This window comes from Macrobrachium nipponense, chromosome 9 (assembly GCF_015104395.2).
Source record: "Macrobrachium nipponense isolate FS-2020 chromosome 9, ASM1510439v2, whole genome shotgun sequence".
Lineage (NCBI taxonomy): Eukaryota > Metazoa > Arthropoda > Malacostraca > Decapoda > Palaemonidae > Macrobrachium > Macrobrachium nipponense.
Genome location: NC_061110.1, coordinates 12,693,274 through 12,716,654, shown reverse-complemented (window position 1 = coordinate 12,716,654; position 23,381 = coordinate 12,693,274). Strand labels below are relative to the sequence as shown.

The following is a 23,381-nucleotide window of genomic DNA, read 5'->3' as shown; positions in this document are numbered from 1 at the left end:
TTTGAAAATGGGGGAAAAGGGGGATTACTCGCCTCAGTACCTTGCTGGAAGATAGGGGATTTAACTATAGGACCTTTACTGAAAATAGGGATTCAACTTGACCCTCAGAAAAACTACCTTTGCTTAAAATGGGGGATTACTTGCTTTGAACCTTTGCTGAAAATGGGGATTAACTTCTGCCTGAATAGGGAAATTACTCACTCAGTAACCTCTGCTGAAAAAGGGGGATTACTCGCTCAAGATACATTTGTGCTGAAAATGGGGGTGGGGATTACTCGCCTCATTAACCTTTGTTGAAAAAGGGGTGGGGATACGCGCTCAGTACCTTTGTGCTGAAAAATAAGGGATTGTTACTCGTCAAGTAACCATTGCTGAAAAGTGGTGGATTACTCATGCAGTACCCTTTGCTTGTGAAAAAATGGGGGGGATTACTCGCCTCAGTACCTTTGCTGAAAATGGGGATTACTTACTCAGTACCTTTGCTTAAAATAGGGGATTACTCGCTCTTTACCTTTGCTGAAAATGGGATTACTCGCTCAGTACCTTTGCTGAAAATAGGGGATTACTTGCTCAGTACCTTTGCTGAAAATGGGGGATTACTCTAATTACTTCTGCTGAATATGGGGATTACTCGCTCAGTACCTCTGCTGAAAATGGGGGATTACTCGCTCAGTACCTTTGCTGAAATGGGGATTACTCGCTCAGTACCTTTGCTGAAAAAGGGGATTACTCTGTCAATGCCCTTGCTGAAAAAGGGGATTATATATACTTATTCAGTACCATTGCTGAAAATATGGGATTATACTGTCAATGCCTTGCTGAAAATAGGGATTACTCTTTCAGGGACCCTCGTTAAACCCAGGGGATTACTCTAAGTGCCCTCTCTGAAAATAGGGGATGACTATCTTAGTAGTACCCTAAAAATAAGGGAGGATTCTCTCAGAACCTTCGCTGAAAATAGGGGATTACTCTCTCAATGTTTTCCGTACCACTAACGGATTCGTTTTTAACCTCTTCTCATTTGATATGTAACTTAGTCTGTTGTTTGCGTTTTGTCATTTCTTTTATGATGTTTGTCTAGATAATGGCATAATTTGTAGATGATGATAATATATAATAATGTCAGGTATATTGACTGCTTGCATAAATGAATATGCAGATTTTTTTTATGCAGCTCTGACTGACCTTCTCAATCAACAAGCGCCACAGGTCGGCTCACATTGAGCGCTGCTTCTCACCCCACCCCACAACTCTCTCTCTCTCTCTCTCTCTCTCTCTCTCTCTCTCTCTCTCGCTTGTCGCTTTAAAGAAGTGAAGTCTTACATGCGCTTTTCGTCCGCAGAACTAACTTCTTCACTGACCCCTACCTTTCCCACCCACTTCCCCAAACCACCCCCATCTATCCACACTACCCCGAAGCCTAACCCCTCCTCCTCCTCCTCCTCCTCCTCCTCCTCCTCCTCCTCCTCCTCCTCCTCCTCTTGCGTTAAAAGTTAAGTAAGGTCAAAGTATTTCTTTTGGTATGATGAGTGGGTCACTAGGTCTTCGATCCGAGCACGAAGGAGTTTTTGATGGCTTAAGTCTCGCCGGGCTTTGAATTCTCCCATTTCTTCCCGTTTCCTTTTCATCTTTTAATATCCTTTGCTTCCTCAGACTCGAGATATATAAGGTTTTCGGGTTTCAGCCGTCCTCCTCATCGTAGTCTCAAAAATAACTTAAGGTTTTGAAATGATCGAAAAATGACGACAAATCTGTTTTTTCCATACTGGACTTTGTTTGTGCCTCTCTGTGATTTCGAAGGTGTTACAAACATAGTGATTATTCAGCGACGGTAACCGGTTAGTTAAACTTAAGTGTTTGTTTGATCGGACATGAAGGTGCGCAGAAACCACTTAGCATGCACATCGTGAACTGACGTTGATCAAAATGTGGAGCAGGAAGATGCCGGGAAGAAATTTTCCCAACACGAGTGAGAGGGCCAGTTTGGCACTGCGGTATTGCTAAATGAGGACCTCGAGGATACAAGACATGTGTGACGGGACAGAAATGAGGATGCTGCTGAGATGAACTTCGGGATACCTGAGGTGGATACCTGAGGTAAAAAAAAGACCGAATAGAAAAAAATAATAATAATGAAAGAGGATTGGAGGTGTTGTGGGTTTCTGAATTATTGAACACACGGATGCGTCGGGGTTCTGTCTGAAGAATGAACGAGTGAGTGCCTCGTCAAGCGCATATATTCTGTTCTGTGCTCTAACTTCTCTTCACCAGTTCCACTTCAGTCAGTAACCGCCTGTCTCCATAAAGGCCAGTTGTGGGCACTTTCTTCCTTCCTTCCTTCCTTCCTTCCTTCCACCTCTTCGTTCCCAATCGTTTCGTTGGCACTGACACCAATCAAACCCCCGGGTGTCGAATCGGTGCAGAAGAGGGCTTCTTCTTTCGTCCTTTGCACAGTATTTCACCGTGTGATATACTCCTTGAAGGAGGCGTGTCCAGTAGTATACTGTACATGGAGTGCCGAGGAAGAATTGTGTTGGTCGTCCACGTTACCTTGTCTGTGTGTTTGCTTGTCAGACACTTTTTCTGTCGATATGTATTTGATTTCTTTTCTATGATACGTCGTTGGTACAGGAATCACACTGGTGTATTCTTCGTTTTTCTCTTTTTCTTCTTTGTTTTTCCCTTTTTCGTATTCGTTTTTCTCTTTTTCACGTGAAAGGATTCAATTCTATGGAAGCTTGCTATGGGAATTCATAGATATATGATTTTTATGTATATGATTTTTGTCGTTAAGGAAGCATATATACATTTTGAATGATGCCGTCTTACGAGGTGGTTTCATCCAACTTTGTCCTTAGTATGTTTCATCAAGAATCATATATCTAAAGTAGGCGATCTTTATACCCCATAGACATTGACAGTTGAGATTTCGGCGCTCCCATTAATTAATTAATTAATAAATAATATAATATATAATAATACTGTTGGTTTTTGTTTGTTTGTATGGTGTTTTTACGTTGCATGGAACCAGTGGTTATTCAGCAACAGCACCAACGGTTATGCGTGACTTCCGAACCACGTCGAGGTGTAACTTCTGTCACCGCAAGGAAATAGAGAGAGCTCTTCCACTCCTCAAAGGAATGCCCGAGAATCGAACTCGGGCCCACCGAGGTGGCAGGCCAAGACCATACAGATCACGCCACTGAGGCGCTCAATAATAATAATAATAATAATAATAATAATAATAATAAGTGGCTTGGTTGTGGTCCATCGCCACCCACGCAAGACTCCTAAGGTTTGTTGACAGTTTCTGAACAGATATTTCTGGAGAGTTTTTGTGCCAATGGCGAAAGGAACTCGTTTGGATCACCCATTCAAGTGCTGACCAGACCAAGCATTGCTGAACCTCACTGCTCAAGACACCGACAGCAGCAGATGAACCACCCTAAGCACTGACTGAACACCAAGAGTTGCACAGCAGCCGATCGAATGAACCAAATGAACCTTCGAGGGTCTGGCGGTTTTGGCATTATTTCTTGAAGGCTCCGAAATGAAATCTTGGAGCGTAGTTTGCATGCGCACTTGCGAACAGTCGCATATGAATCGACTTAGCCCCATTTGGTATGCAGTGCCGCCAACAATAACACTGCTTACATAAAGAGGAGCTCGTAGAAATGCAGACCAGCTGTTTTGTCTGTTTTCTCCGGCCAGACCTCTACGGCGGCGGCTGCTGTCTTCGTGGACTCTCTCCTTCGTGACGCGCACCAAAGTTGAGGAGCCTCTCGGTTACGGCACACTTTGGGAGTCAATGCGTCTTATGCTTCATCAATCATCGTGCTCATCAGAGGAGCCTGCAATGTTACTTTAATTCGGCTGATGACCTCTTAGCCCGAATTTATAAGTGGTATTTCTTGGCTGGCCACTGTTCGTATCAGTGTTACTTTGTTTTCTGGTTTGTTTACGTTATCCTGTGTTTGTATTTGCTTCAGTATACTTTGGTTTTTATTTCGTGATTGTATTGTGAGTAAATAATAATAATAATAATAATAATAATAATAATAATAATAATATGGAAATCCACATTAGTGTTTTAAATATATTTTTGTCAAGGTTAAAAATGACTAGGAGAGACTTTCGGATACTGCTCCAATCTCTCCCAGTCATTTTTTAAAATTTTACAAAAATATATTTTTAACACTACTGTGGCTTTCAATTGTCAATATTATAGCCTCGTTACGGAGGTTCCTTTTAATAATAATAATAATAATATTAATTAATTATAATAATAATAATAATAATAATAATAATTATTATTATTATTATTATTATTATTATTATTATTATTATTATTATTATTATTGTTGTTAAATAATAATAATAATAATAATAATAATAATAATAATTATTATTATTATTATTATTATTGTTATCTGTTACTTGTCACAGGTTTCGACGCAGTTTTCTAAGAAGTCCTCTTGTGACCCTATTTTGATATAATATTTGGTGGGGCTGAAAGTGCATCACTCATTCTCTGCGTAATCCTTTTGAACTGGTATGTAGTACCCAATTATCGAAATCCATCATCGTCTTGCATACGTTAAGGGGGAAAAAAAAAGCAGAGAGAGGTTTCTCAGCACCTCTGTATTTTCCGAGAAACCACCTCTCTCTGATTTCCATCTAGGCTGCCAGTTCCCCAAAAGGAATTTTGCTCATTCCTGCACTTCATTACTTTTAAACTGAGGTTTCTTAGCTTAACTTTTTATCGATGGGATGTAGCTACAAGCAGGCTAGTGTATTGTATCAGGAATACCATGGGACTCCTTTAAGGCTATTGCCAATTCAATGAGGTTCGTATCCCAGTGTTACGTCCGGAAGTGTGTGTATGGCACACCTGTAGGATAATACTACTAAAGGTCCTTTTCCCCATCCTTCGGGTCCAGCTGCAATGCTTTCAGACTTCTTCTACCTTTGACTCGTTCTCATTTCTCTCTTCCTATTTGTTTATCCAACTTCTTGACGACTAATGCCGTGCCCCAGTTTCCTCCTCACACACTTATAGTTAGCCTACAAACGGATCCAAGCGAGCTTTGAGACCGTCTGTCAAACCGTTTCAACGCTCATTTTGACAATAGAAGGAGAGTGTAGTGTAGCCTGACTGCAGAAGTCTGTGCGACTTACAAATAGTCAGAACCTTATTTCACACTCCGTTGGGAATTCTCTCTCTCTCTCTCTCTCTCTCTCTCTCTCTCTCTCTCTCTCTCTCGAGGAGTTGACGAAACCGATAAAATGTGACTGGAGTCACTTGACAACCCGGGTCTTCTGAGTTACGTTACCTTGTCAGTAGCGTTACATGCTCTCCTGGTCGACAGCCGCTCGTCTATTTGACGTCATCGGCTGATATTAGCGAAGAGTGCACGCCTCTCGTGAATTCGATACGAGGAAGGAGTTCTTGAGAGAGAGAGAGAGAGAGAGAGAGAGAGAGAGAGAGAGAGAGAGAGAGAGCGCATGGCCTCCTGACACGCTATATAGACGTTATCAGTAACGGTAACATGTTGTTTGGTTAATTGTCTTCGGTTCTCTTGTGAGTCGGATTACATTTTTATGTGTACCTTGAAAGAGAGAGAGAGAGAGAGAGAGAGAGAGAGAGAGAGAGAGAGAGAGAGAGAGATGGGACCTGTCTTGAGTATATGAAGACGATGCTTGCTATCGCCCGATTTTTCAAGTGACAAGATTTTTGAAGACTATCTCTCTCTCTCTCTCTCTCTCTCTCTCTCTCTCTCTCTCTCTCTCTCTCTCTCTCAGATCAGATATACAGCTAATCAACATGGCCGCCTTATTTTACTCAAGACGCCTATCATTCACAGTGAATTTCAATCTCTCTCTCTCTCTCTCTCTCTCTCTCTCTCTCTCTCTCTCTCTCTCTCTCTCTCTCCAGCTAATCAACATTTCCTCAGATGTTATTAAGGAACGTTATAAGACGCACTATATTATATATATATATATATATATATTATATATATATATATATATAATATATATATATATCCTTTTTATTCGCAGCGAATTTCATTGTCTGTTTATTCTAGTTGAAAGGTTTCGCAAATCCCCCCCCCCCCCCCCCCCCTTACGTTTAATGTTTCAATAAGAATTTATTCTTTTTTTCCGTGACCGCCAGTTTCAATAGTATTCCTCTTGTAAGTCCTAAGTCATTCTTGGAACTGAGTTTGCCCTATGTGTAAGGGCTGATGTGTGTGTGTGTGTGTGTGTGTGTGTGTGTGTGTTTAGCTGCTTGTACGGTCATTTCCACAATTGCTTGCAACCCATGTGTACTTCCTGTGTTTGCGGCCATTCTCTCTCTCTCTCTCTCTCTCTCTCTCTCTCTCTCTCTCTCTCTCTCTCTCTCTGAGCAATTCAGCATACTGAGAATTCGTGCTGGTATATGGCCTGATTATTCTCAACAGTTTCTCTCTCTCTCTCTCTCTCTCTCTCTCTGTGTGTGTGTGTGTTTGTGTGAGTGTTTGTGTCTGTGGTTAAGGTTACCAAGCACCCGTGCTGGCATATGCCCTGATGATTCAAAACTCCCTCTCTCTCTCTCTCTCTCAATGGGAATGTTGTGCTTTTATTTATAAGAGTTCTGGAGTGTGGTTCTCTGTCCTTCCCTGGGTATATAATATATGTGTGTGCAACTGGCTTGGATGCTCTGCAAGACACGATCAAGGGTTACGTATGAGTTAGCTATTCAGTTGATAATATAATCTACGTCATCCGCATTCACTCTTCAACAGTGGAAGAAGGAACGGTGAACCTCCGATGCATGCAAATTCCAGAAACCTCTGCCTCTGTGTTTTCAAAGGGTCACCTACTATTACGCACTGCCACTCATTCATTTGACTTTTGTGGCTGCAAAATGAGAGGCTGTTTGAGGTACCGTTGCCTGACAAGCGTACGATCTTGTACAGGTAGGCTGTACAACTGCATCAATGTCTAGTGGCCAAGGTCAGTCACAGTGAGAGAGGAAACGAGATAAGTAGTACCCTAGTAAAACTGAGAGTTGTGATTCGAAGGATGTACTTTCACGAGGAAAAAGGGGGGGGCGGGGGGGGGGGGGGGAAGATGATGACTGAATTTTTGAACAATAGATCGTAGAATAAAAGATGCAAATGAAGAGATGATGTATAAACATTGGTGCCCTCTGGGCTTTGAAATGAGTAATCTGAAGGTTAGCGGAATGTCAAGGAGAGAGAGAGAGAGAGAGAGAGAGAGAGAGAGAGAGAGAGAGAGAGAGAGAGAGAGAGAAGAGAGAAGAAGAGGAGAGAGAGGAGGAGAGATAGAGACTTAAAATAAGGTAGCTGACAAAGAGTTTAACACTGTGGAAATCAGGAGGTCATTCATGACTGGGGCGTTACAGGAAAGTCATGAAATTTAGCCTATTAGACCTCAGCCGGCAAAAAGACTCCGAAATCGATCCCGCCGGGGTCGAAATGACTTGGGGTCCACTTTCCGGAAAATCCACAGCGCCCTCACTGACCAAACCAGCGAAATAGGCAGCTGATGTCTAACTTCATTGACTGTGGCGGAATATGTCGCCAGAATGATGAAGATGGTTCGGCTGGCATGTTCATTTCTTTTCAAAGAAGAAATTCTATATATATATATATATATATATATATATATGATATATATATATATTACATATAATTAGTTATGATGTATAGATATTGTATATATATATGTATGTATATATATATTTATATAAATATTATACTATATATATTTATATATTTAATATCTATAGACTTGTAAGTATATACTACTATATGTTCTATATAGTATATTTATATATATATATTTAAAATTAATATATATTTTATTTATATACATATATATTATATATAAAAATATAAATGTATAATATGTTGTATGTATATAATATATATATATATATATTATATATATATATATATATATATATATACAATATATATATATATTATTATAAATTTATAAATATATAATAAATATATTATATAGATACAAAATATAGTAGTATATATTTACAAGTATATTATATATATATATATATATAATATACTATATTATATATATATATATATATATATATATATAAATATATATATATATACGTACTAAGTGTGTGTGTATTTATTTATAAATATATAAATATACATATCATATGAATATATTCATAAAAATCTATATAATATATATATATTAGAAGTATCTATATATATATATATATATATAGAATTATCTATATATATATCCTATTATACATACAAATACACTTGTGCCCTTGGGTAAAAAATCTTGTATAGAATATTAAAAAAAAAGTTTTGAAGGTCTCTGTTACATCACTCTGACGTCAAAGTTCCGTCACTTTTTATTATCCCTTTTTTTATCATGGCTTCCTCCTCCTCCTCGGACAGATTTATGTTACGTGTATTATTTATAGGAATTTTTATGATTTCTGTGTGGTTAATGAACTAACTTTCGACGGAGTTAATGAGAATAGATGGTCTGGTTTGTGGCTTGGTGCCGTTCGTCGGTCTCGTCTGGATTTGATATATATATATATATATATATATATATATATATATATATATATATATATATATATATATATATATATATATATGTGTGTGTGTGTGTGTGGTGTGTGTGTGTGTGTGTGTGTGTGTGTGTGTGTGTCTGTGTGTGTGCGGGCGCGCGTGTGTGTTTCCTTTGTCACACTTATTCCCAGCTTCTCTCTCCACACGACCAAATTGTTTCGAGACTTTTTTTTTTTTTTTGCATTGATTTCCTGCGCTATCCATATTGCCTCTCATGACGCATCTTTACTGACTCTACATATATATATATATATATATATATATATATATATATATATATATATATATATATATATACTATATATATATATAAAACAAAGAGGGTAGATTACACAGGATTATCTATCGAAAATTATTGTTTCCCCCCAATGGACAGCAAATATTTTATAGCTTTATATATATATATATATATATATATATATATATATATATATATATATATAGATATATATATATATATATATATATATAATATATATATATATATAACTATATATATATTTATATATATATCATCATCATCATCATCATCGGCTATTGCTAGTGAGTCCACTGCATGACGAAGGCCTCAGACATATGTCCTTCCACTCCCTTCTGTTAATGATCTTTCTATGCCATTCTATACCCGCCAATTTTCTTAGCTCGTCAATCCATCGTCTTCTCTTCCTTCCCAATCTCTAGAGGGACCCATTGTGTTATTCTTTTCGTCCATCTATTATCTGACATTCTCATTACATGTCCTGCCCACGTCCATTTCATTTTCTTGTTGTTAGAATATCCTCTACTTTAGTTTGCCCTCGTAGCCATGTTGCTCTTATACATGTGTGTACTTACACGCAAGTACACCCCAAGTGTCCCCCAATGAATTTCTCGTCCAGTGCAATTGTGTGAGTGTTTTTTTTCTGTGTATTTGTAATACCCATTTGTGCCGGCGACCGATCTGCAGAAGTCCTTTTGACTGATCACTCCACGGGGGAATATCAAAGCTGGTCGAAACAACACAAACAAACATATGAATAATAATAGCCCCCTCAGGAGAAGGAGGAGGACAGGAGGGGGGGGGGGTGGTGAGAAGGGGAGGGCCAGCGAAATCGCGGCCCAATTTTTACCAGAGGTTGATATGACATCGTAACTTCCACAATGGGGTCCTTTTAGGTCATGGCGCTCTTGACAGTGTTAACGATGGCGACCTGTGTTGGGGGGGGGGGGGGGGGGGGGGGGAAAGGGGGTTCGAACTCAGGCGCCTGTATGAGAGAGAGAGAGAGAGAGAGAGAGAGAGAGAGAGAGAGAGAGAGAGAGAGACTTATAGGATGAAGTACCTGACTAATTAATTGTTTCGAGGATTGGCCTCCATCAAGGATCTTGTTTTTTTTTATTACCTCTCTCTCTCTCTCTCTCTCTCTCTCTCTCTCTCTCTCTCTCTCTCTCTTGTGACCCAAAGCAGTCAATGCCATTCTTACCATCATCCGGGTTGGGAATCGAACGCAAGTGTACTTATTTGAGAGATGAGCGTTCTCGCTACCCACTTGATGGACGAGAAAGAGAGAAACAACTTGGATGTCACCTCTCTCTCTCTCTCTCTCTCTCTCTCTCTCTCTCTCTCTCTCTCTCTCTCTATACCCTAAGCAGCAGTTCGATATCTGGCGTGAGTCTCGACAGAGAGAGAGAGAGAGAGAGAGAGAGAGAGAGAGAGAGGGGGTTAGGGGCAAATTGATTATCCGATGACCAATGACTTGAGGTTTTTATGTTTTCAGTGACCTTCAAGGTGGCTCTCTCTGATTGAACGGTTCATATCGATCTGGCGTCGCCAGAGGCCTTTCATCATGTTTCAGCAAATGGCTTTTGTGGTCCTTCGACCACGTCGCATCTTTTGTTTATCTGATTCGAAGCCTCTCGCCCACAATTATCTACCGAGACGTCGTAGGCCTACCCAAGGTAAAAAGCTTTACCTTGGGCCTACCTAGGCTAACTCGATATAGTTATTTTGTGGCCTTATTTTCTATAAAAATAAGGAAAAATGGTAATAAATTTGTAAGGAACAGTAAGATAATGATGTCAATAATTAAAGAATAATAATAATGAATTCGGATGAAATTGTTAAAATCTTAGGCCTACTTACTTGGATTACTTCGACTTTATATTGAGAGAGGAATAACTAAACTCCCTTATGTATAAATGGAAATATATTTCCAGTCAGTAACTTGTTTACAATTAAGACGAGTATTTAAGCTACGCTATGAAAACATAATCTTTCCTTGAAAAAATTTGCTATTTTAATCCTTTTAAAATGATCAGAAAGGCTCAATGTAATTAACGGTATCTCTTTAAGTACGTCACCAGGTTTTTACAGGAACATATTCATTTGAGAGAGAGAGAGAGAGAGAGAGAGAGAGAGAGAGAGAGAGAGGTCGGGGTCATATCTTGATAGCTCAAGCGATGAATGGCTGCCGCCCCAGACTGAAGAGACTAGATAATTTTATCCAGGACCAGACAAAATGATAGACTTGAGCAATGAAGACTCTGAACTTGACAAGGACCCTAAATCTGGCAGTAGAACAGAGGAAAGACAGGATTCTTTTGGACAAAATAGGGAGAGACACTTTGGTTTCCACGTGTCGATGCAGGCAGACATTTCGCACCAAACCTCAGATCAGGTTTGGTCGTTGCAGTATTTTTTCCTTTGGGTCAAACCAAAGGGTGATTCAAAGAACTTTAACTAATGCTTACGTTGGGAACGCGAGAGCGATTTCTTGTAAAATAAAAAAAAAAAGACTGGAAAGGTCGCAAAACTGCCAAACAACTTTGTGAAATAAAATAACAGGAATGATTATCTTTTCGCAATCTTAAATAACATTGCTTGACTGTGGTACACTTATGTATGTATGTATATTGCATGAGTGTTCTTATACTTTCCAGTTGAGAATACACCTATGTAAACAATGCTTATAGCCTCTAAATCTAAGGTTCCAGTATCATGTTGGAGGGTTAACCTCCTCTGTGGCGAGAGTCGCACCCACCACGAGCTATCTTTTCAACCTGTCATTTTTTCCGTTACAGATATCGGCTTCGTCTCTGGAAGAGAAACAGAGACCATTTCTCAAAAGGTATTTTTTTTTTGCACATCTACGTGGTTATTTTTGTACTCTTTAATATTAATTTGGTTATTTTCTTGCGTGTTGTGATATACGTACTTCTTTACTGCGTTTAATAAATGATCCTTATTATGCCTTGCTGAAGCTTAGCTATGACGGAAATGTTAAGAATAAACGAGTGTGGGAATGCGTTCTATTTTATCATAAGTACTTCGCCTTAATTGAAGACTAAACCTCATAATCAATCAGTCAAACGACAATAAAAGTGAACAGGTTCCAATGAGTTGACACCAGCCACTTCATTGCCTATTCGTGGGATGTTTTGTTTACTTACAAAACTATAGGTCACAAGTGTGGGTTTCTATAGTGGTTGACACCGCTTCTCTGTTCGAAAGAGTGTGATGCCAACCCTTTTCTTGCGTTTATTTAGTTCAGTGGCCACACACCGTCTTGGAAACAAGAACTAAGTAGATGAAAGTAAGGTAGGAAAACTGGAGAAGTAAGAGAATTCCAAAGCATTGTGGTCGCGAGAACGAGACCTCAGCCACCGAACAGGGTCAGTGGCAGCTAGACGACGCTGATCTGTTTTTCTCAATTCAATCTCTCCCACAGATTCCCAATGACCGATATCAGGTTCTAAGCATTGATTTTGGGGAAGGGGCTGCCTACCCTGCCCTACCCTACCCTACCACGCCACACCCCCAGGGCTCCGTGGAAGCCAAAATAGATACCACCTTCATGATCTACTATGTGGATGACGTCACAGGCTTCGATCTGTAGCCACGCGGAAGTTTTCGGTCAGTAGGGTGGGCCTAATGGGATTCATAACGGCTCGTCTTCTCTCTGTTGCAGTATTTTATAACCTTCGCTTTTTGCTACACACACACACACACACACACACACACACACACACACATATATATATATATATATATATATATATATATATATATATATATATATATATATGTGTGTGTGTGCTTTAAGGGGCCTTTTATACTTGAGACATCCTGTTTTAACAGAAGAATTTATTTACACACGCACACATATATAGTATATACTATATAGCCATTTATATATGTGTGTGTGTGTGGTAGCAGTAGTAGGTGTTCGAAAGTAGTGGGTGTTCATTTCACTGGGCTGGGCTGGTTGAGGGCACACACAAGGTTCCCTCGCCCCCCCCCGTCTCTTGATTTCAATTTGAGATGAGGCTGTGACGTAGGCCTCTACATATTATGGTGTATCTTCTTCTACAACAGTTGTAAAGACGAGCAAAAGCTAAATCATTTCAACCACCAACAGAGAGTGAGTTTGGTTTTTGTCTTGTTCGGTGACTGTTCCGTTCCTGCGTCCATCAGAGCTTTGGAAATCTTTTCCTTCTCTCGTCCTCCACTTAAAATCTACCGAGGCTACAGAGCTGCAAATTGTTATGTTAATCTTCCACCCTCCAATCATCAAACGTACCAAATTGCAGCCTTCTTGCTTCAGTAGTTCTTATTTTTACTTAAAGTTAAAGTTAGCCATGATCGTGTGTCTGGCACTGCTATAAACGCCAGCACACAGGCCACCACCGGGCCGTGGCCAAAAGTTTCATGGACCGTGGCTGAGAATTTCATGGCCAGTGGCTGAGAGTTTCATACAGCATTAGGCAATGTGCTTTACAGAAAATTCGATTGCTCCGAAGAAACACTGGCGCATTGTGTACTTTTTGTGTGTGTGTGTGTGTGATTAGCTCACCTGGGTCTGATGCACAACAGTGAGGTTTTCTGGTGAAAGTTTATCCACTGTCTGTCTGATGTATATGAGGATTTGGAAAGAAAGTAAAAATTAAGTTACAATAGGTTATTTTTCCGTGTTTCTTTCACCATTTCTTAGAATTAACATATGACAGTCTCTCCTAAGTACATCTCTGTCTACGCATGCGATTTAGAAACATGTCCAAAACTTAGTAATATCTGTAACTTGACCGTTTACGATATATGGCGCAATCATTGGCTGGCCGATCGATTTCGAGAGAGAGAGAGAGAGAGAGAGAGAGAGAGAGAGAGAGAGAGAGAGAGAGAGAGAGGGGGGGGGGAATCCTTCCTTCCAAACAGCAAATTCTTTCTTCCTCTCAAAAGAAAATTTTTCTATGAAAAACCACTCAAAAGTTATGATAGGTATTTGAATTTATTTAAAATGATGTCATTTATATTTTTGCGTGTGTACGTTCATCCTATGCTACATGTTACAGTTGAATAATAAGATTTTAATGAGGTTTACTGCAACAATTCTCCTGAATAAGTTATTCAAATGTGTGATAAGTGTTAGAATGGTCTGTACATTATTGTAGGTTAAATTAAATTAAAATCTCAGTCAGCAAATCTGCTACGCAAAGAATCGAACAAGTTCATTCCCAGGCCAGGCTCCTCTAATCTTCAGACATCTCCAGTTTTCCCTTATTTTAACAGCCTGCTCTTCACAGCCTCCTATTCATGCTGATAAGCGGAGAGTGTGTATTCAGCCTCAGATTTTGGATTTTGACGAACCCTCATATCAGACCGCGTGTTCTTCGTGATAAGCCATGTGTTTGTTTTCTTAGAACCGTGCTCTGACGTCAAGCTGGCAGATGATGATAGTAGTCTTTGCGTGTTTGTATCAGGTTTCTGACAATTGCGTGTAAACACGCCAGTGGAATCAAATTTAACTTGGGAAAAGTTTTTATACATTGAAGATATATATATATTATATATGTATATATTATATATATATATATATATATATATATATATATATATATATATAGTATTACATGTGTGTGTTTATGTCCTAGAAAAATTTTTTACTAATGCGAAGTAATTTAGGTTCAGTACTTCGTTTTTGCCATTTGGACTTTCGAATCATTATTCCTTCTCCATAACTATTGAATCGATGTCAGGCATTTGGTTCAAAGCATCCTTGGTTTAAAGGACTTTTTTAAAAATTGTTCGTCAACCTGTGGACCCCTTCTAAGAAGAGACTCCTAAAAAAAATAATGATGTCAGAGTTTGGTTATTTAAACTTTTTTTTTTTTTTCAAGAACTACTGGGTCACAAATGACGACTTGCACGAAAATGACTTAAGAAATGTGGATTGAAAATTATTCAAACTGTAACACCCTATATATAGGAATATATAGGGGAAATATTTCAAAATCTTGTGCACCAAAAGAGCAGGGATAGACAGTCTGTCAGTCATCCTTAAGTGGTGCGAATTAAGATTGGCACAAATAAGGTCCCCAGGGCCTAGGAGGGGCCACAATAGCAATCCAAAATTTGAAGATGGATAATATACGAAAACTTGAAATATGTGTGCTCGTCTGTCCGTGCTTCGCCAAGACTACAATAAACAAAAACATTTCACCAGAATAAGAGGCGATTTGATTTTGAGCCATGATAGGATTCCAGAATTTGACAGGGGAATGTATATAAAATTTGAAACCGGATTGTTCGTCTGTCCGTTTGTCACCAGGACTAAAAAAAAAAAAAGGAAAGAAATTGCACCAGTATAACAGTAATTTGATTTTGGGACTGGTAGGAAAGCAACCTTTTGGGAGAAAGGATCTTTGCTCTCTCTTGGTGGAGGCTAAGGTCATCGAGACTCATTTTGCAATTAGTCTTGTCCCATAAAGAAAATGACGGCAGTATATGCTATATCATACAATTTGTTCTGCATGTTCTTTTTTAATGTGAAAATTGAACGTGTAGTGATTTCCAGTAAAAGATTTATAAGGCAGGAAATACAAAAAATATTGATACCTATTATCATCATCCAGTAGATGAAATGAATTTAGTTGAAACTGAATATAAGATCAGTAGGCTACAGGTCGGGCATTCCACTGAGGTGTGAGAGATGTGTATTTCTGGTAATAAAAGTTCACTCTCGACGTGGTTCGGAAGTCACGTAAAGCCGTTGGTCCGTTGCTGAATAACCACTGGTTCCATGTGCAACGTAAAGACACCATACAAACAAACAGTATGCTACAGATGAATGAATAAGTTGCCCAATAATTAAAAATAGCTTTCGAAACCGAGACGCGAGATTTACGGTATAATAACCGATAATGAATATGATAATAAGCTGAGGAAAAACTTTGAAAAGATGAAGGGAGCTGAACTAGATAGCATTGATGGGAAAAACGAAGGCAATCCACTTGGGGCTTATTCAAGACGAGTTGGGACTTGCGGTGACGTAGTTGGTGCGTTTGAACTTTTGTTCCCATCTCGAACCTATTATATTCCAGATTTAGAGGATCTCCCTCTGGAATCTTTTGAAGGCTCAGAGGACAAAGTCTGAAGAGGGAACATAATAAGAGAATAACTATACACGGAGCGTGAAGTTATGGTAGATCCGAGTATCAGAGCAATATTTTAAACATACGAGGTGGCCTACCTTACTCTTTGTCTGTCATCAAATAAAATAACTAATGAAAAGTATCTTTGTTTTTAAAAGCAAACGGAAACGATGGTTTCTTTCTTTGTTGAAAATGAAACGTACTCTCTCTCTCTCTCACTGTGTGTGTGTGTGTGTGTTGTGTGTGTGTGTATAACCATTGAAAAGGCTGCTTTCATTCTTTGTTGTAAATGAAATATTTTTTTTTCTCTCTCTCTCTCTGAAAATGCTGCTTTCTCTCTTTGCTGTAAATGAAACGTACCCCCCCCCCCCTCTCTCTCTCTCTCTCTCTCTCTTCATCCTCTCTGTCCTCTCTCTCTCCTCCGTATCTTTTCCCCTCTTCTCTCTTTTTCCCCGTGTAACGTGGAGAGGGTCAGGGTCGATGTTTGAGGACAAGGGAATAAGAACTCGTGTGCTGGACATGAGTCAGAGAGGCAGAGGTGCAGATATGGATATATATATATATATATCTATATATATATATATATATATATATATCTATATATATATATATATATATATATATATTATATATGTGTGTGTGTGTGTGTGTGTGTGTGTGTGTGTGTGTGTTATGTGTGTGTGTGTGTGTGTGTGTGTTTGTGGTGTGTGTGCGTGTGTAGTTCGGAGGTCAGAAATGACGAGGCTAGAAAATATCAAAAGTGGCCACTTATTTGGTCTCAATTGACATCATATTGAAAGTAGGACTTCCTTTTCTGACAGTTTTGCCTGAACTTAACTGGGAGAAGTATTATTATTATTATTATTATTTTTTATTATTATTATTATTATTATTATTACTACTACTACTACACTACTACTACTACTACTACTACTACTACTACTACTACTGCTGCTGCTACTGCTGCTACTACTAAGGTGATAAATTGAAACATATCAGGGCCGGAACATTTTCATTTCGTTAACCTTTTGTTTTCTTTTTCGAGCAAGTCTCAAATTTTTGAAAGAAAAATATGAATACTTCCTACACAACCACAAATTAACATATACCCACAAAGAACATGACGACAAACATTAAAAACAAACAAAGACAGTTGAGAAAAAAAAAGTGCTGTACAATGTCAAACATTATTTTACTTTCTATTTCGGTTCTCATTGCGCCATTAAGTGTTTTACCTACGTTTTCAGATCTGTGGATATCCAGGACAAAGGAGATTAAAACCAATTCCATTTGATTCCTTCATCTGAATAGCAGGACGGATATCATCTGAGATACTAATCGTTTAGAATATCTTTTGACCTGTCTATCTTCATCATCGCACATTTTATCGTCCCTTAAGATAAGGACAAAGGACACGAAACGTCTGACAAAGTTTGGGAACTTTGGCAGACATTGGATGACGTATGTATAGGACCGTGTTTTAGGGTCCATTCTCATATGGTAGGCTGCTTACAGAGTCGCATCTGTTCATTGTTCTTAATTTGGTCTTCTTCTGTATACCCGCTTCTCAGACAGATAGGCTTAGGCCTATGTAGTACTTCCTGTTCTTTACATATACGCCTCTCTGTCTTCAGTCATACACGTATACCCCATAGCGCGGTAGTGCCGTCAGTGAACCTCATGCGTTGCACTGTAGGCATCACTGAAGGTTCTTTGCAGCATGCCTTCGGGCCGTAGCTGCAACCACTTTAATTTCTTTTACTGTACCTCCTTTCACATTCTCTTTCTTCACCTTACACCTTACTGTCCACCCTCTCCTAACACTTGATTCGTACTGCAAATGCTTTGGGGTTTTCCTCCTTTTACAGATTTCAAACTTACTGTCAATTTCCGTTTCAGCGCTGAATGACCTCATAGGTCCCAGTGCTTGGCCTTTGGCCCAAATTTTATACTACAATTATTTTTACATATTTAGGCTTTTGTGAATATCATCCATTTATGCATCATTATATATTATTATTATTATTATTATTATTATTATTATTATTATTATTATTCCAATGATTAAATTACTACCCTTGATTCACTTGACGAACACTGACATTCATATTCTCTCTCTCTCTCTCTCTCTCTCTCTCTCTCTCTCTCTCCTGAAGGGTTTAACGAACCTCATTGTGACTCATAACCTTCCACGCATGACGATATGCATGTTTCACCTGCTGAACGGCATGTGGCGCTCATGAGCGATCACCCTTCCGATTACTGGCCAGAGTCGGCATAACTGAACTTCACTGGCCCATGTAGTAGTAATCTTCAGTGTCTTCCTTTTATCAATAACAAAGGTATCTATCGCTCGCGGACTTATTATTTTTCGGGGGGGGGGGGGGGGGGGCTTAGGGGGTGGTTGCAAGGTCTTGGCTACAGGGTGTCTCGTGAGCGTCCATGCGGCTTAGGTAAATGTGACGCATGACGGATAATGTTGCGTAACTGAAGAGGTGTATGTACGTATATGTATATATATATATATATATATATATATATATATATATATATATATATTATATAATTATTAAATACAGGGCGTTGTCTCTCTAGTTAAAAGAGAATCGACGTAACAGTGACACTGCCACAGTCAAACCTTCAACTACTGAATCGTAGCAGCAGGGGGGGGCGCGTCCCCCTACAAACACTGCGCCAGTAACCTTGTCCCGTCTCACGTTAATACACGAGAGTATAAAAGTAAAACACGGTGCTGCTGTCAGTTATCGTTAAGACTCTCTCTCTCTCTCTCTCTCTCTCTCTCTCTCTCTCTCTCTCTCTCTCTCTCGACAACGGTAGATAAAGTATGAATGTTTTGGTGACCACTGTCTTGATTTTTTTTCGTGAAAGCCAACACCTTTTTGGTGAAACGGGTTGATTTTGGTATACGTATATACGTACGTACGTATGCGTATATATACATATAATACATATATACATATACATCAATTCTTGCAACTTCTAACCAAAAACAATCGTTCAAATCTGATATCAGGGAAATATTGTCGAGTGCCTTCTCCATAGACCTCGAAGCCCATAGCTGCCGTGTCGCCATTTTATGCAAATTCGCTCAATCGACCGATCCCTTTTCTAAACTCGGACTTTTTGCAGGTCGATTCCTCCTCCTCCTCCTCCTCCTCCTCTTCCTCCTCCTCCTCCTGTCATTGATCATGCCTCTTGCGTCATCTCGTTCTGTAAGTCAAGGCCATGTGTGTGTGTGTGTGTGTCTGTTTGTGTGTGTGTGAGAATGGTATGGCTGATGATACCTACCTGCGATCTGGCATGCTGCTGCTATTGCGTGTGGAGAGAGAGAGAGAGAGAGAGAGAGAGAGAGAGAGAGAGAGAGAGAGAGAGAGAGAGACTGTGGGTTGAGGGCTGATGGCTCACCCAGGCACTCCTGTTGAAATATACTACGGTGGCGTTTTGACATAAGAACTGATCAGTCACCCCTCTCTCTCTCTCTCTCTCTCTCTCTCTCTCTCTCTCTCTCTCTCTCTCTCTGCACCGTACTTGCGGGCCACAACCGCTGGATGTTGATTAGGTCAACGGAGGCACATTTTTTAATTAATATATATTTTTTGACGTGATAGAACAGTGGTTCTTAACCTGGGGGGGCGCTGCCCCCCCCCTAGGAGGGCGTCAGCAATTTCCAGGGGGGTCTACTACACTCTAGTTAGGCTCTCTGGGCTGATCATGTTTTGTAATGATTGACATCCCTCCCTATCCCTCTAAGCCCCTTCTCTTTCTCTCTTTTTTTTTATTTTTAAAATTTTTATTGTCCTTTAAATCTGTGAGGGAATTTTAGTCATAGATGCAAGAGGGCCGTGTAAGAAAGGACCAACTCTTTAGGAGGGGGCGGGTCGTGGTAATGAAAAGGTTAGGACCACTGTGATAGAAAGAGGTTTAATAGGTCCGGGTATTACATAGTACATATATATCTGAATTTTATCACATCACCGTGATTCATAAGCACTCATTCAGCAACAAATGTCAATTAATATCTAATTCACTCTACCGCTGAATTAATATATTACCATATGATGTTAACCTAAAGGGAATTTTTTAGTTGAGTAATGTATACAGTGTACCACGTGAGGTGCATTGACGGCGCTACCCCCCTGAACAGGGAGAGGGCATCAGGTTGTCACAACGACGTTGGTTGACTCTTGAGAGCATTTGGTTACGCCAGGGAATTTTTGGTTAACGTATGAGCGCTGGTTTCCATTCTCTTGACTCAGATGGAACCTGGTTTACTCATGAAGTATACTGGGTTAACGGAGAGGGTATTTCAGGACGGAAAAGAGCACGTGGTCGAATTTTGAGAATAGTATTTAGTAAACCCTAAGAGCAGTTGGGAACCGCTTGTCTTGGGTAAATAAGTTACTGTTGCTCTTCTCAACAATAATAACAGCATTGAAAGCTTCTCAACGATAACTCTCTCTCTCTCTCTCTCTCTCTCTCTCTCTCTCTCTCTCTCTCTCTCTCTCTCTCTCTCAAGAACAGCTAAATGAAAAATCCTTCGAACACGAAAACTCACATCTATGCCTTTGTACTCATGTATGGCCATGAAACCTCTCTCTCTCTCTCTCTCTCTCTCTCTCTCTCTCTCTCTCCAGGGGCGTCTGATGTAATCGGCGGCGGCAGGTAGGTCACGGGTGGGATCCGGTGACTGACCTAACTGACGAACCAGAGGAGAAGACGCATCAGGTGAGCGGAAGACACAAATGCGTCGTTAGTGGGTACATAATTGGCCGACGCACCTGCGAGCCCCGCCCCTCTCCTGGCAGAGAGAGAGAGAGAGAGAGAGAGAGAGAGAGAGAGAGATTCCTTGTCTGACCTTGGTGACGGGGAGGGGTCAGGAAGGAGGTGCTCTCTCTCTCTCTCTCATGTCCAGGTGTCTTTGATTTGGTCTCTAGGGCATCAGAATGGCATCTGGATGAGATTAGATGTCTCCTCTTAGTTGGATTAATGATGATTGAAACTCACTATTATTATTATTATTATTATTATTAAGAAGTTGAAACCTCTTCATACGAAAGAATACCATGGGCCCACTGACTTGAAATTCAAGCTTCAACCAACACGGTCTTCAGTCGGAAGAATTAACAGAAATTAATAAAGTAACTTCCCTGTCCATCTCTCCCTGTTTTTAACGACTGGCTCATGAGATATGATAAATTACCTGCCCTCACAGAGATCTCTCACTATCCTAACCTGACATAACTGTTGTGGAACCGAGCCATTGGGTAATACCCCTTAGGAATGCAATGAGCTACCCGCTACACTTTAGTCATCATAATAAAAATAAAAGTGTTAGGCCTACTCACCATTAGTAGCACCTGGATTAAACTCCCTTCCACTTCTCTGAAAAGAAATAGAAAATCTAAGATAATCCGAGAAAAAAAAAATACTCTAGGTTAGTTTGCACTATAGTAGATTCACATCAACCGTGCATTTGATGTCTAGGCCAGTCCCTTACGACGTTCCTGATTGACTGTTGACAAGCTTATGAACAGCCAATCAGGAGCGCCGTAAGGGAATGGCCTAGACATCGGATGCACGGTTGGTGTAAATCTACTATAGTACTTGTTGTTATACATTAGACCTATGCTTAGGTAATGACGCCGTAGATTGATCATGAATGTTCAAATATCTGTCATGTGCACATTTTTTTTAAATGAGAGGAAAAAATGACAAGAGTGCCAGGGGAGCTATGTCCGAAATTTGGCTTAACCCACTCGTATTCAGAGCCACAAATCATTGTTTTGATCCACATGGTGTACGAACTGTAGACGCATGATTTCTCACGTCGAATTCGTCGAATTGTAAATTCTTCTACAAACAACTCCTTTTTTTCTTTTTTTTTTATACGTGTTTGTTCGTCCTTTTGAAAACACCACCATGATCACTCGTAAATTTATTTAAGAAATCACTTAAAGGAGGATTAGGTCTTTAAGAAATCACTTAAAGGAGGATTAGGTCTATGCTTATTAAAAATTTCTTCCACCGTTAATGCACTAATGCTACCTCCTTCCAGAATTGTACAGTGCAGTTTCTACAATCGTGCAATGGTACCGTCGTTAGCGCTGAAGGTAAGCTGTGCACAAAAGCATAAAACACCGGAAAAAAAAAAAGACAGAAAGTGCTTCATGACACGCACCTGTATCCAAGCGACTTGACTTGACGGTTGAGCACCACAGGTGCCGATTAGTGATAATTTGGCTGTTCATGATGGTAGTACACCGCATTTGTGCTATGAATCTCTCTTCTCTCTCTCTCTCTCTCTCTCTCTCTCTCTCTCTCTCTCTCTCTAAGAAATGAGAGTACTAATGGAAGTAGCAGCTTAGCCTGAGTTGTGCGTTTGTGTATGTTGTTGTACAGTAGGCATCACGTGTCAATGTACGTACTCCATGGCTTCTTGTGTTTAGCCCAGCGTTTATAAAAGCCTCATTATATCATGTTCATGGTGCGTTTGGGGCAAGGTTAATATTATATATACATAGTATATGTATAAATATCTATATATATATATATATATATATATATATATATATATATATCTATATATATATATATATATAACTTTCCACGAAAAGCAACGATATACGTAAAAGCTGGAAATAAGGGTGAGAAAATGATGCCAATTTAGCGGCAATCGATACCTGGAATCGCGCCTCCACAGTGATGGATTCCCCCGCTGAAGTAGACAGACGGTCGATACTTTCTGTAAATCCGCGTGACGCTGCTACCAAAATAACAACATCAGAACGACGACGTCACAGGAGACGGGCTCGATTGATGTTCAGCCCAGCAGCGCCGAAAGATGGGATTTATGTGACACGGGTATTCACAATTGGATTTAACTTTGATCTCTCTCTCTCTCTCTCTCTCTCTCTCTCTCAGTACCGAAATATGCAGTAATGACGAGTGAACATTACATCGATAAAAACATCGCAAATCAAAAGACTTCTCTCTCTCTCTCTCTCTCTCTCTCTCTCTCTCTCTCTCTCTCTGTGTGACTTGCACATGTATGGCCTCATTTGCTCTAAAATATTGCTTTGTTCGGTAGAAATATCAACATGGCGTGACTTATTCCATTCGAATTTTTTTTTATTCTCATTCGAAAGGTATTATAGTATATGTGGTATAGCCGTTAAAAAAAGAAAAAAGAAAAAAAAAGAATGTATATGTCTATGAAAGCAGTGGATTTTTGAGAAAACAGATAAAAACAACCGCAAACCTTTGTGATATATATATATATATATAATATATATATATATATATATATATATATATATATATATATGT

At 39.5% G+C, this 23,381-nt stretch overlaps 1 protein-coding gene across 9 annotated transcripts in view; it reads left to right on the top strand.

Moving 5' to 3' along the window:
- LOC135218577 (rho-related BTB domain-containing protein 1-like) overlaps positions 1 to 23,381 on the top strand; it is a 142,659-nt gene that overhangs the window by 5,195 nt on the left and 114,083 nt on the right. For 2 of the 9 annotated variants that reach the window (XM_064254984.1, XM_064254982.1), the window contains exon 2: positions 11,688 to 11,734. The exons of the other annotated variants lie outside the window; for them this stretch is intronic. The gene's annotated coding sequence lies outside the window, so the exon portion shown is untranslated. The remainder of the gene's footprint in view (positions 1 to 11,687; positions 11,735 to 23,381) is intronic. 9 annotated transcript variants of the gene reach the window in all.